The sequence below is a fragment of the Diprion similis genome, chromosome 8, assembly GCF_021155765.1.
Source record: "Diprion similis isolate iyDipSimi1 chromosome 8, iyDipSimi1.1, whole genome shotgun sequence".
NCBI classification, from domain to species: Eukaryota; Metazoa; Arthropoda; class Insecta; order Hymenoptera; family Diprionidae; genus Diprion; species Diprion similis.
In genome coordinates, this window is record NC_060112.1 from 15078318 (window position 1) to 15091995 (window position 13678).

General features: G+C 39.1%; 1 protein-coding gene across 4 annotated transcripts in view; it reads left to right on the forward strand.

Annotated features, from left to right (window-relative positions):
• Positions 1 to 13678, forward strand: part of LOC124409202 (synaptotagmin-7) — a 165474-nt gene that overhangs the window by 104022 nt on the left and 47774 nt on the right. The gene's annotated exons all lie outside the window — the stretch shown is intronic.

The following is a 13678-nucleotide window of genomic DNA, read 5'->3' on the forward strand; positions in this document are numbered from 1 at the left end:
TAAGATTCATCCCATCGATCCAAGTTGGAAGATTTAGAAAGTAAGATGTAACTCACGTTCTTCGAATCGATTCGGAGCTCGCGTAAGGTCGAATGTTCGCTTTACGGAATGAGAAAATCAAGTCAATGAAATTTCAAGAGCACGTGGCATAACCTTGCATTATACGCTAAGCGAGACGAACTTGTGGGATTCGTAGAACGTCTAAAATTCATTGTCCGCAATTCCTAGAAATGGCAGTATAAAGTTTGTCGTCATATTCTCCCTTGAATAAGTATAGCAAAGGGCGTTGAGCAGGGTGGAATTACTCGATTAGGGAGAAATATCAGGACTCGCAGACGGCGCCGAACTTCCGTTATAGACCCGCCGGTTTATGTACTTGAAAAAGAAAACGATACATGACCGACATTCGTCATTTTTGTACCTAGTGTTCGATCCTCGATTCGCCAAATTTTTTTCCAAAGATCCTGCAGAGGACCCGGCTTCACGTAAAATCTGAAAAACAAATTCCGGCTGAAAGGAACAAAGGTATCCACAAATCAGAAAAATGTATGGTCAAAGGATTTGAAACGTCGAGTAGGAGTACTAAGTCTTTGGAAAGTTCTCTGATCAATGCTTTCCACCCTTCCCTGTATTAGCCTCTCGCCTCATGCAAAGGATTGTATATTATACCGATAAGTTTCGGCGAACCATCGGTCGTGAATAAGGAAAGCACTGCGTATCGCTGCCAACTTCAAGTGTACCTAATACTACATGCTAATAAAAGATAATATGGAAATTCGGGCAGCTTAATTCGCGCTCAAGTCATTTCTATACACAAGTTACAAACCGAATTTTTATTTGATTAAACATTACGCTCGCTGATATATTTCTCTCATATTTTTATTCGAGAACCTGAAATTACATTTGGTGTATTCTTCTTTGTTACGGTCTTCTGAAATTTCTTTTTTGCTCTCGTTTCACTCATTTCATCCATCTGGCGAATCTCTTTCATCATTTGTCGTCGTAGCTACGACTGTTTGGTAATGTCATGTCACAATGTGGTTAATTAACGCACGCTTGCAACATCGTCACCGTTGGGTCCACGTATCGTTTCTCTTGATTATTCGATGCTCTTTTTACCCCACGATCAGCTTTAATTCTTACAACCGTTATTCTTCTTTCATACTTCTACTGGCTTCTAATTTTGCGGAATTACTTTCTGTCTCCGGTTTTGCTATATGTATGTATATGATATACCAGCGATACATACGCGTAGGTACAGTAATGTTCATCAAAGCCTTGGACCTTCGGCTAACTTGTTTCGAAACGAAACAAAATGCGATTTCGATCCTATACGAATTATGTGTGACAATGAATATACAATCATTGCTTTTCACATCTTTTGCATACTCGATTCACAGCCGAGGTAAGCCTGCAAAAGTTATTCACAAACGGTGAGCCCTTTTCTGACGCACATTCCTTTTTTAAGAACAACCCGATTGCATCAGCACAGAGCTTTCATAACTGAAATAACTGCGAAGTTAGTATAAATGAAGAGTCTACCGCGATTTTCAAGTGGCAATATCATATCGCTGTGTTCCTGTCGAAACTTTTCTATCCTGTGATACTCATGTGTTCATCCAAAGTGTTCTAGATCCTAGATTACCGTTTGATGATCGAAATTTTGCAGAACGAAATTTGTTTTCATGCAATTTTAGCGTATTGATTATCTCAAATTTATGAGCTTGACTTTAGCTCGTTTTGTCGATGCTTTTTTTTAGACAGTAATGAAAGATATAATTTTGTTTCATCGAAACAAGGTTGAAGCCGTATCGATCAGATCTCAAATTTCAGTACTTATATTTCTTTGATCTACAAAAAACCTCATTTTTCCAATCACTTGTTAATTTATAACGTACGAAACACTTGTTTTATTAAAAATTGAAATAATTAAAAGTAAATTTTCCTGGTGAATAAATGAAAACACCTACAAGGCAGCAAAATAATTCATTATACAATTTCAATGTACTCGCGGGGATGAAAATGTTTTCATACGGAACAACAATTTTCCTGGTTATGTATATTTACAGCTGTGAATACGTTATCTCCCAAAAGATACATTACGGAACGTTTCTCTTCGGAGTGGAAAAAAAGAGAATATGAATTCGGTAGTAAATACATTCTCGAGTTCACCACCTGTGGATAATGTCTTTCTTCCACTGAAAAATTCTAACAACGCATTATAAATTCTCCGAAGATTATAAAATGCGATGATCACGGTGGTTTCACAGTCTGTATTCACGCAGTATGTATTACACTCATTTACCTAACCTAAGATCTATTCAAAGCCCATGGTATCCATGGTTCCACATTTCCGCTGCGTTCTTAATTGTTATTGCAGAAAGCAATTGACGCCCAATATCAATATTATTTAATAAAGTGCACGTGGCCAGAGTGTGACAAGGGGAATGGATATTCGAAAAGTGGTTGAATTGAAAATTATGTGTTCAATTCTAAGGTGGCTGGCTGAGATATAATCCACTCGCCACGTGCTGGCAACCTGCGATGGCGAAGTGCTCTCTGGGTCTAATATCGAGGGATCAGGGCTCCAACGCAGGGAGCCGTGATATCAGTTACGTAAATCTTGACGGCGTGAAACATCGCGATATAATAACCTCGAGGCCTCAATAAGCGGCCGCACCCCTTACCGAATACAGTTTTCTCGAACCGCCGGTGTGGTTTCGGTGGGACTTTTTCAAGCCCTAATCTTCGGGGTTGCTCACCCCCGCATGTTTATATCAAGCTGTACCTACACGTGTATGCAGGATACCGCACGAAACGCAATTTTCAAAGATGATCTTAATATCCCGTGATTTTGCATGGAAAGCTCTCGGGTGAATTGAGTTTTCATATAAAACGTACGGAGTCTCGGTGAACGCATTCTGCTTCCCTTGAGAAAACGTATCTTCGTTGACGTGAATACAGGGGATGATGAATATTTTTTTTCCAAGGATAAGATCACTCGCAGCGATAAAACTCTTTCAATAGTCAATCTTTTTCCGAAACTGTTCAGATGTATACTTTTCCATTATTCTTTATGCTTTTTTACCCCTTATAATACGGTTAGCGAATTGCAATAAATTCGTCTATTTTTTTGCCCCTTCCTACAATCGAACAATTCGATACAGCCAGTCGGCTATCGCTAACAGCTTTAACGTTCCGTACATTGCCCAAGTGATATAAATCTTACAGAACCGGAAGTTGGCACGTCGTGAGCACTTTACGATCGGAATTCTCCGGGATTTAAGGGATCCGAAATTACGTTAATTAAAGCATTTTAGGGATTTTTCAAACGATGTTTCGAGTTCATGTGTAAATTGTAGTCGTTACAAGCAACAAACTATGAAGTTTCAAGAACTTAAACACACTGCCTGATCAAGACTAAGCCTAATGCAAGCTTCACACCAACGCGCACTACAGATTAAGATATTAAATTTGCGGAATTTTGTGTACAACATTTTTTTCCGACTATATACCGCTGTGAAACATTCAGCATCCAAAATATGAGAACGAAAAATTTTAAATACTGAATTCACGTCTGAATAGCGTGAAAAGCACTTCGAAAATTTGGAGTGAAACGTTGGTGTTTGTTCGTTGCCTGCTCTGGTCTTTTTTGTCAAAACAATTTTCCTAATTGCTCTCTCCATCCGTCGTATAAAAATACTCGAGGAAATAACAAACTCGAAGGCTAAAATCAGTCGCGTACTTAGGGTTACGTATACATAAGCATTAACTATACATACAACGTGGATAAGTGATTGTCATTGTGTTGTTGACAGACTTGTCATACCGACAAGGAAACACCGGAAAATTGAATGCCTCGTGGGTGTTCATATAAAGACAGTCACAAGTTAATGTTTCGTCGTTATCTTAGTTGCAACGTTTCATTCACCGGTTTAATATTCTTCACTGACATTCTCACGACGTACATATAGATGGCGTTAAATATGATATATAATATCTCGTTGTAATGTTCGTATTTGCTGCAAATCTCAAGCGCAGCTCCAAGTCCCGGATGCTTGAGCTAGAGTTTTTTTTCTTTTATTTAAAAAAAATTTTTTTTTGAAAACCCGTCAACAATTTTGTCCTAAATTGATAGCCAAACTCAGCAGCGTTGGGATTAAATAACTTGAAACTTTCGATTAAACTACAAACTTCTGGCGGTTTTAAAACTTGCCTGGAGCACGAAATCTTCCCAGTTCTTTTTTCGTCATTTCTTTTTTTTTTCCTCCTGCAGCGTGGAAGAAACGGAGCTTGTATCTCTGCTAACTTTCTACAAAAAAATAAAAATAAAAATAAGAACCTAGCAAAATATCTTCCCAGTTTAAGCGGGGGGCCATCCCTTAAATATATCTATCTTGCCGATGAGGTGGAGGACGATAACTGTATCATATTTTTGTCGTGTATACGTTAACGACACACGCTACAGCGGTACATTCAATTTCTATTTTCAAAGGACGTTAATACCTCGTTCGCACAAATACTGGGTGTGACAGTGTAAAGCTCAAATACCTACAATATAATATCGTATTACTTTACGCCTTGCTGACGCTCATCACATTCGCTGGTAGGACCGGAAAGATGATAATTGAATTCGCGAAGAGAAGACGAATGACTTGAATCATTTTCCGCAAAAAATCAAGACACGGGTTCGGATTCAGAGAGAATGAATGTCAATTTGTTAAATTCACTCGTGATAAGCACGTCGTAGAATTCTTCTCGACGAGATGTATCCAGAAACATTGAATTTATCTAACGCAGACAAAGTGGGACGTGAGAGGTCGTGTATATCCCAGCAGCTAGAATCATGGATACTGTATATCGATAAAAATATAATTAAAGTCGGATCTTTAGTGTTGCGCTATTGCAGAGCAACGTGATAAGAGGCATCAATACCGTATTTCGACAAATCGAAATTCTCGGGGCGCAAAATCGCTGCTAAATACTTTCGCATTTTAATCTTTAAACCGGAACTTGTGCAAAAGAGGAGAAGTTGGTATAAAATTTCTGCATCATTCCTCCAAATCCATTAATTTTCCTCTAACGAACGATAGGGGACAAAATGGGGCAAAGTAGGCCCCTGAATTTTTTTAAATAACAAGGGATAAAATTAACCACCTCAAATTTTTATTAAATATAAAATATTTGGAAATTATAACTGCTCGAAACATTTTATTATGATCTTAAGCATTATTTTCTTAAGGGACTCAGTTTGCCCCACCCTCCCCTATTCGGAGCTTAATTACTCCGATCCCTGATTAAGAATCACCAGTGCGTTAATGGAGGTTTGCACGTCCTTTGCAGATTTACCTGTCACGCTCCGTAAACTAATCTCTTTAACAAGCCGTAAGCCGTAGACCTGTAAATACCGTAAATATTATACACACTCCCATAAATTTTACAAGCATGATAGTCTCGATATTAATTCCACCCTGCATTGGATACACATGCCAAGTGTACAAGTTTTAATTCCGCTAATTTGCACGCGCTCTGCCTCGTTTTCGCATGGAATCACGCGTCTTCTTCGATTCTCCGAAGCTATAGATACCATGTATATAATATCGCGCGCCAAGCCCTTGCTTGACTCGACTAATTGAACCGAGAGCAATTTATCCGAAGGTTTTCGAAGCACGAGCCTTGATTCGGACGGGAATAGAATGAAACGTGAAACGATTCGTTGTATAATAGCTGCTGATCCGATCGGCGGTTAAACAAACGTTAAATCGACGAAGGGTAAATTCTGTGTACTCAGCCACCCTTGCAGCTATGTTAGCATTTTATTTCACGTCAAACCGACGTGTATTTCATTGGTATTGAACAGCGCAGACTTAATCCACGGTTTCCCAAATTCGTTCCTACAGCAAGAACAGCTCGTTAATCTGAAACTCAGTTCTGTCACGTGTCTGGAAAACCGCCCACGAAATTTTCGGATGTATCATTCATGAGTTAGACTCAGTTTGGGCTGGCTACCGCGGCCGTCCATTTATGCCCGACGAAATTGTCACGTCATCGGCAAATGCTCGCGGTTTGGCTTGTGAAACAACAAACGGGTCCGGGGCCACGAAAGTTGGATCATTAGGTCGCGCGTTTTGAACCTTGAACCGATATTTCCGCGCATATCGAGAAACGGTGGAATTCCCCGATGCATATTTCCCGACCGAGAAGAAGCCCGAGTACCCGACGATTTTATACCCATCAATTTCCGCCGCGAGAAAATATATAAAGTCGACCCACCGGAATCGAGACGGAATCGATGGCAGAAATTCAATCGAGCGCAATGTCGGGCCGTTTATATATATTCTGAAATTCTAAAAAGAAATTTTATAGGCCGAGGCGACGCGTCGCACCAATTCACTCATGACAAGTTGCGGTATCAACATTTGCATATTTGCTGTTATGCTTTCGAGATGCTCTCGATGGCGCATCCTCGAGTATAAATCGTTTGTGTGATGGGCCACCCTTTGGTACATGAAATGTCAATTTACGGTGTCGCATCTGATTTGTTACGGTCGGTATAACTAATGGAGTGCAAATGGTCGATTGGTCGTTGCCCGGTTTTCAGTCTGCACTCCATGTGCTTCGCTCTTATCATAGTTATAGCTTCATTTGACGTAAACACTCGATCCTCAAATGCCCGCACAGTTCGCTATTAATGACCCTCAAATCGTACGCGATAGTCATTCAGTATATGTACGACTGTAAAATAGGCGATGAAATTCGAAAATTAATCGAAAAACTGACCAGAGAATTGTGTTCCATGTCTTCAATTATCTATACAATTCATTTCAGTGAAGCGTGAAAAAAATTTCGAATAATTTTTTTTTCGATTTTGAAAACATTACAAAATATGAATTTTGTGTTTGCATTTGAGACGAGTTAAGAGTTTTACTCAATTTTCATGACGATACGCATTCAGACTTTCGAAAAACTCCGCTATAAATGTTGGTTTGATTGATAATTGGACATTCTTGCACTTATTATATGGGAAAATTGGAGCAACGTAAGATGAATTTTTCAAAGTATTGATCAATTTTCGTTTCCTGGAGATTTTTTGGAAACCCTGTAAAAATGGGGACAAATTATAGGTAATTCAACTTTGATCGAGGATAAATATTTATCAGGGCACTAGTCTGAGTTTGAAAATTATTAGACAAATTATAGTTAACTCAACTTTGATCGAGAATAAATATTTATCAGGTCTGTGTTTAAAAATAAACCATGAACTTTATGTATAATTAACTAGGATAAGTGAGTGAAATAGCCAATTACCGAGACTCATCGAGTGAAATATCTTGAAGTTTTTATTACTAACTATGCAGTTTTAATTGAAAGACCTGATTTTGAAATACAAGTGACATGTATTTAATTTCGTCTCGCGATCGCGGAATTGGAACGTGTAACTGCGATGTACTTTATAAAATTATAACATGTTCCGGGAATTTTATTGCGCATAAATCGTCAAAGTTCTTCACGATAACTTCGGAATGAACTCCTGCAGCGTGAGTCATGGTCCACGTGTGGAAAGTTGGAAGAACCAGAAAGAACGGTCTTCTGACATCTTTTTCTCTCTCTCTCTCTCTTTTTCCCTCTTTCATCTTTTGTTCTCCATCTCAGGGAATGAGCGAAGCACAACCACGCTCCGAATCGCGGGGAAATTCCATGCACTGCCAAATATGTTTGTGATTTTGCTACACTCCGACTGAAAGTAGAATTTCGATATAGCAAAGTGCAAATGGCGTAAATTTTTTTGTAAATTTCGTAACAAAATTAGAATTCTCAAAATCGTTTTTACAAAAATACGCAACTGATTTTTACAAATCTTGTAGTGTAAACACAATTGATTAGTTGATTTGATACAAATTGTTCGAAATGAACTGAACATTTTTTGCAAATGTATACTATATGCAAACGTGCGTGTAAGAAATTTGAGTAGCAGAAATAATGAATTTACAACCACGTTGATTTGAAAAAAAGAATTATTTTTACTACTTATATTTCATTCGGATTTCTTATTACTTGTGTAATCTCTCCAAATCTAATAAAAATATTCTTTCGGTTAGTTCTCGATTTTCACTCATCATTTATACAGAAATATATATTTTATTCACAAATTTTCTGGCACAAATCACAAATATAAAATCTGTTCAAGTTGTGAAATACAGAAAAGACGAGAGAAGAGAAAAATTCTTAGCATTTTATTTGAAATTCGCAATTTCACCCTCCAAATTGCCTTAATAATCGTGTCTTCAAAATGAGAATTCAAACCAAACCAACATAAGAATGTTTAGTGCAGTCGATTGATTTCGGCCTTTCTTAAAATGCATTCTAACCATAGTTGGTTTATTGCAATTGAGCCAGACAACAAAGTGGCTAAATACAAAAAAAACCACATGCTACTTTAGAGATCCTTAATTTTTTTTAATTGCCAAGCTCCTACAGGAAATTCACTTTACCTCGTTCACTAAAATTAATATGCAAATGTACAGCAATGTTTCTACACGGTTAACTCAGTTCAAAAATCTGCTATGTAATCTGACTCAGCAAACGTCAAATGTGTCGTGAATTTCCCGTACAGTATAACAAGCAAAAAGCGTTCTACGCATGCTCGGTAAATCTTCAATAAACATTCTTAACTGCGATAGGAATTCAGCAACTCGGCGGCTCGGCCGACCGCAAACAGTTGCAGGCCTTATCATGTCCGGTCAGACGCAAAAGTAGTATAACTCAGCGTTACCTCGAACCTCGGCTGTCGACCACGTGCAGATAAGCTCCGGTAAAGTCTTGCTGAATTACGTTCTATTAACGTTTATTGCCTGCCGTTATACGAGCCTGATATGAACCAGGGTGGCGACTCGCTATCTATTTCCACTGTTTCAATAACCCGCTGGAAATTAAGAACCGCTCTTCCCCTGCTTCGGAAATTTACAACCCTGCAGAGCCTGCACATTCCGAGTGTTCAGTCTAGTCATGCAATTTTCAGCGAGACTCGAAAGTGCACCGGATTGCATTAGCATTGTACGTCGTTACGTTCCGTCGGCTGTAACTGTATATTGCAAGGGTCGTACGACTGTGGGTCCAATTTCGAGCACGATTCGCATCAAGAGATATTTCTTCGAAAAAATAAAATGCGCATAAGTCAACTCTTTCAACCCAGAATGATCTTACGCAGCGTGCGTGTCTGTCGTTCACAGCCGCTGTTAGAGCAGCGTCCTGATGGATGGTCGATGTTTAATAAACGTCTGAGGAGGTCGTTACGTGTAATTAGTCACCGGGTGAGCAGCCGTTTCGCATCCCAACAGCCTAATTTTCTCCACTGGCTCGTTCACACGCACAAAAAAACCCCGACCATCGTCGTGTCTGAAACCCGCTCACGATTTTTCCCTCGAAATTTCGTCAGTCGCGACATAAACGCGTTTAATTTCTTCTCTAATTTATTCACATTAGCCGTGCGTGAAACCGTGTCGCAGATACGCTACTTCGTTCGAATTGTTTATGCTTCTGTACAGGGGTTGCAGAGGGTGGTTAAACGCTCCGTCGGTAAGGCAGGATGGTACCGGTAAAAATAGGAGTTGCTTCCCGGGTAAATCATGCCTCCAACGATCACCCCTGTTCAGAGTTGGTAAGAATAATCGTATATAACACTTGCCGGTATGATGCAGGGCGCTTCCCTCGTGCAAGTTCCAATTTATTACCCCGTGCTATTAACGGTAAACCTTGCAAACGCGCGCCTATACCGTGAAATTTTACCTACCGTATAAACTTTTCGAATAAAACTGGTTTATCATTTGATACAACTGCTTGCAGTTGAGCAGATAATTCGTAGTTATGATGAAAAATTATTTCACTTTGTTGGGAACAGAATTTTTTATTTATTTTTTATTTTATCTTCTACGGAGCAGTTTTGTGGCGAAAATGTTATGAAAGCGCATATTCAGATTGGAAAAATTTTGAATTTTATACCTGTGTTCATCGTCAGCTTTGGCTCAAGCGTACTGCACGAAAATTATAGGGAAAGCATTCCTCGTTGCTGATATTTCAACACCTTTTCCAGCCGAGCCTAAAGGAAAGCTCTTTTCCGCAAGGCATAATGGATTATTAACACGCCGCTAGAGTTTCGCTTGTCATCTCGACACACATATATATTTATATGCGAGAACCAAGTTTACGCGTTGAAATCGTAAAATCACTCGCGGTTGGAAACGAACAAACGGTTAGACGCTGAAATTTTGCTCCGTAATCGTTCATTCATTCATCATTGCAAATGACGTCCTCGCAATGCAAAAATGATACGATAACAGCCATCCATGTTTATGAAACGGCTTCGTTGTGTATTCAGATTTCCGTCAAATTACCTAACGATGAAATATTCTGTAACACGAAGAAAAAAGGAGTGGAAATAAAAAATGTTAATATCCGCGTCCTTCGTAAGGCCTCAGCTTTAAATTCGACATCAACTTAAACTCTCATTTTCCTTTACTTTCTCGCTTCCTTCTCAACTCGTAATAACCGCTAGATTGGAATTAAACTCGGAAATCAGACGAACGGAATCACGGTGGATGAGTTTATCGAATAGATTATGTATAATACGCGTTGCTATGAAATTTATTCGAAGGGCGAGCAAACTTGAAGATCTACGCTCTATAAGCAGTTTCGATATCTTTCGAACACGAGGACAGGAAATTAAGAAAAATATGAATTATGCAGAAGCCCACGATTCAATAACTATTGCACGGTAACGCAGTTAAAATCGATTTCCTTCGCTCACCGACTACGTCGTGTCCATTACTCTCGATCGAGGAATCTTATTTGATTAAAGATTTCATCGAACAAGATCAATACGTTATCACCGTCGACACGCAGTCGGACCGAATCAGTTTGACAACGGCTTATTCGCGTATGCGCGTGCGTTGGATTGAAAGAAAATTCTATACATCATTTTATTTTCTCGGACGATTTATAACGGATATTCATGGAGCACAGAAAATCAGAAAAAACTAAGAATTCCTGTGGATCTGTAATCAGCCTTGCATAAAAAATTTATGTAATAAATTCAAATATTGCAGCGAGGAAAACAAGTAATTGACGATAAATAAAGCATGAAAAATTTGTAACCCAAAAATTATTCCTACGATAATATTGTATCGGTGTGTTTGATAGCACTGAAATTGTAATATCACGCAAATATGTAAGAGACGAGACAAAAAATGTAAATATCAAAAGGTGAAGAAGAACACAAAAAAGAGAAACAATTCAAGGGTGGTAGACTTTCCATTACTCGTAACCCAGATTTCTTAGCACACTCAATAGTAGAGCCGACGAGCTAAAACGTAAAAGGGAAAAAAAAATTCTCGCGGTAAACGGAGCGAAGAAAATCGAGGAATAAATCTTTAATCGTTGCATGTGAAATACTTTTCATAATTTTAAATAGCAGCTTCTCTCATCTCGCGGTTCTCGCACAGCACGTCTCGTCGCCAAGTCCCTTTGTGCCCGCGGTTCAGTCGGCGATTAAATTCAATTAGTTGGTTAACTCACGTTTATACCAGCGCGTGTCATGACGACGGAAGCTTCTAAGCGTTTGCAACATCTGGAGCGTGTATCAGCTGCCGAAGGAAAGTAAAGCCGCACAATTGTTAAACTGTAATCGGGATCTGGCGGACATGGGCAAGGCGAAGAGAAATCGCGCCAATTTGTCACGCTGAAAATTGTCAAATTACAGCCTCATCGCACTCTGCACAAACGTACATAGAAATGGAACATTTTTTCGCTCGACGCGACGTTGGGGTGCGACAAAATTTCGAAATTTAAAAACCCGTCTCCCCGTCTCCGCATTTTCATACCGAGCCAGAAACCTATGGCGCCGCTCATATCGGGGGGTGAAAACCCCAACCAGACCCATCTCGATATTCGCTCCCCCTGCCTTCCTCGGCTTCTTTCCCTGGGGTTGAATTTCTGCCACTTTAGACCCTCGATACTAGCCGCGTAAAATACTCGGGACGGTGGTTCTTTTGCATTTATACCTGGTTTGCGAAGTGCAAAAAATAAACGGGTGATCCATTCACCAGCTGCTCTCTTACCCTCCCTAGTTTATCGCGCGAGTGACGCAGGCGTCCGATTAATCAATTGGCGAATTAATCGAGGAAATCTCTCGCCACCGTTAATCAATATTTTTTCTGCTGAAATCGAATCTGATCACTTTGAAACTGATTGATGCATTGCACTGATGTCAATTATTCGACGAGGTATACTACTACATGGCACCAGCTGAATCGGGTTCACCACTTGCTTTGCCTGAAACGAAATGACGCTCAGCGCCACATGAATATGCAAAAGGCTTTCGCGTGGCGTCGCTTCTTGTTAAAAAGTTAAAGGCTTTATCTAGGCAAGTCTCTTTTTTACACCCGCAATAATCCTCGCAGGCTTTGGAAGCGTTTCGCTAAGCCTACCTGCCGTGTTTGAGTGGCACCGACAAGCGCCATTTTTATTCGATTAGAAAATTTCATCATTTTTTTTATAATCAACCGGTGACAGGTATACAGTCTGGTTCAAAACTTGCCCTGACTCCGAAACGATAAAAGTAAACTAACAAGCTTATTAGTAGAAGAAGTCAATCTCGTCAAATAATCAATTGAAAAAATATTACATTAATATTTAATTTCGATAAGGTATATACAGTACAATGTATACTATTTACTAAGAGGTCTCAGAAAATGAAAATGAAAATTTTAGCACCCTTATTATTGTTCCATTGATATGTTTAATCCAAATATTAAACCATTTATAAAGTGTTGAAAAATTGCTACTCATTTGGTATATTAAATTCACGGTGGTGTAGTTCATATTTTATTTCGGCACCACTTTAATCAAATTTCACCCCATCACTCCGAGGTACTTCTGAATATGTATTCTGCCATATTTTTACTTTCACACTTTTTCGACCGGACGGCAAGCTTTGTACATTTGGCGAAAAAAATGTATGCAAAATATTTTTAGATCTGACCTTTGAGGCGTTTCGACGAAAATCAATTCAACCCTTAGAGTTCGAGAAGCTGTCGATAGCTATAGTTCTCACAACCGAGTCGAGCGTTTAGTCAAACTTGTTTTTCACGGGTGCCCCTCGTACTTTCGGGGTCGTAAATACGACCTTGCAACCCCTTCTGCACGCACTCATATCGGGTTTTGCTAAAAATGTATACGTCCGTATGCAGATACGAGCGTTTTGTCAAGCGTGAAGTGGCGTGTAATAAGACACGCCACATGCGAAAAATTCAGGAATATAGTATATGCAGGAACAGCCAGGCGTAGTTGAAATTTTTCAAAGAAAACCAATCTAAGTATAGAAAGAAAATAAGTTCCTTGGATGTGAAATTAATTGGCTCCTGCAAGTGAATTTTCAGGCGGTTATCGAATGTTTCGAACACATTTTGTTACGATAAAAGAACCGCTCTAACGGGTTTTGTATTAGTGTTGTATCGGCGAAACATAATCAAACTTGAAAGAATCAACGATTTCCTGAAAGAAGAAAACTCGGCGATTTCTTTCTCCGTTTTCTTTTTTTTTTTTATCTTCACGTCCTTCTTAATCACCTCTAGCTTTTCCTTAACTATTTTTTTTTTTTTTTTTTTTTTTTTTTCTTCTCTCT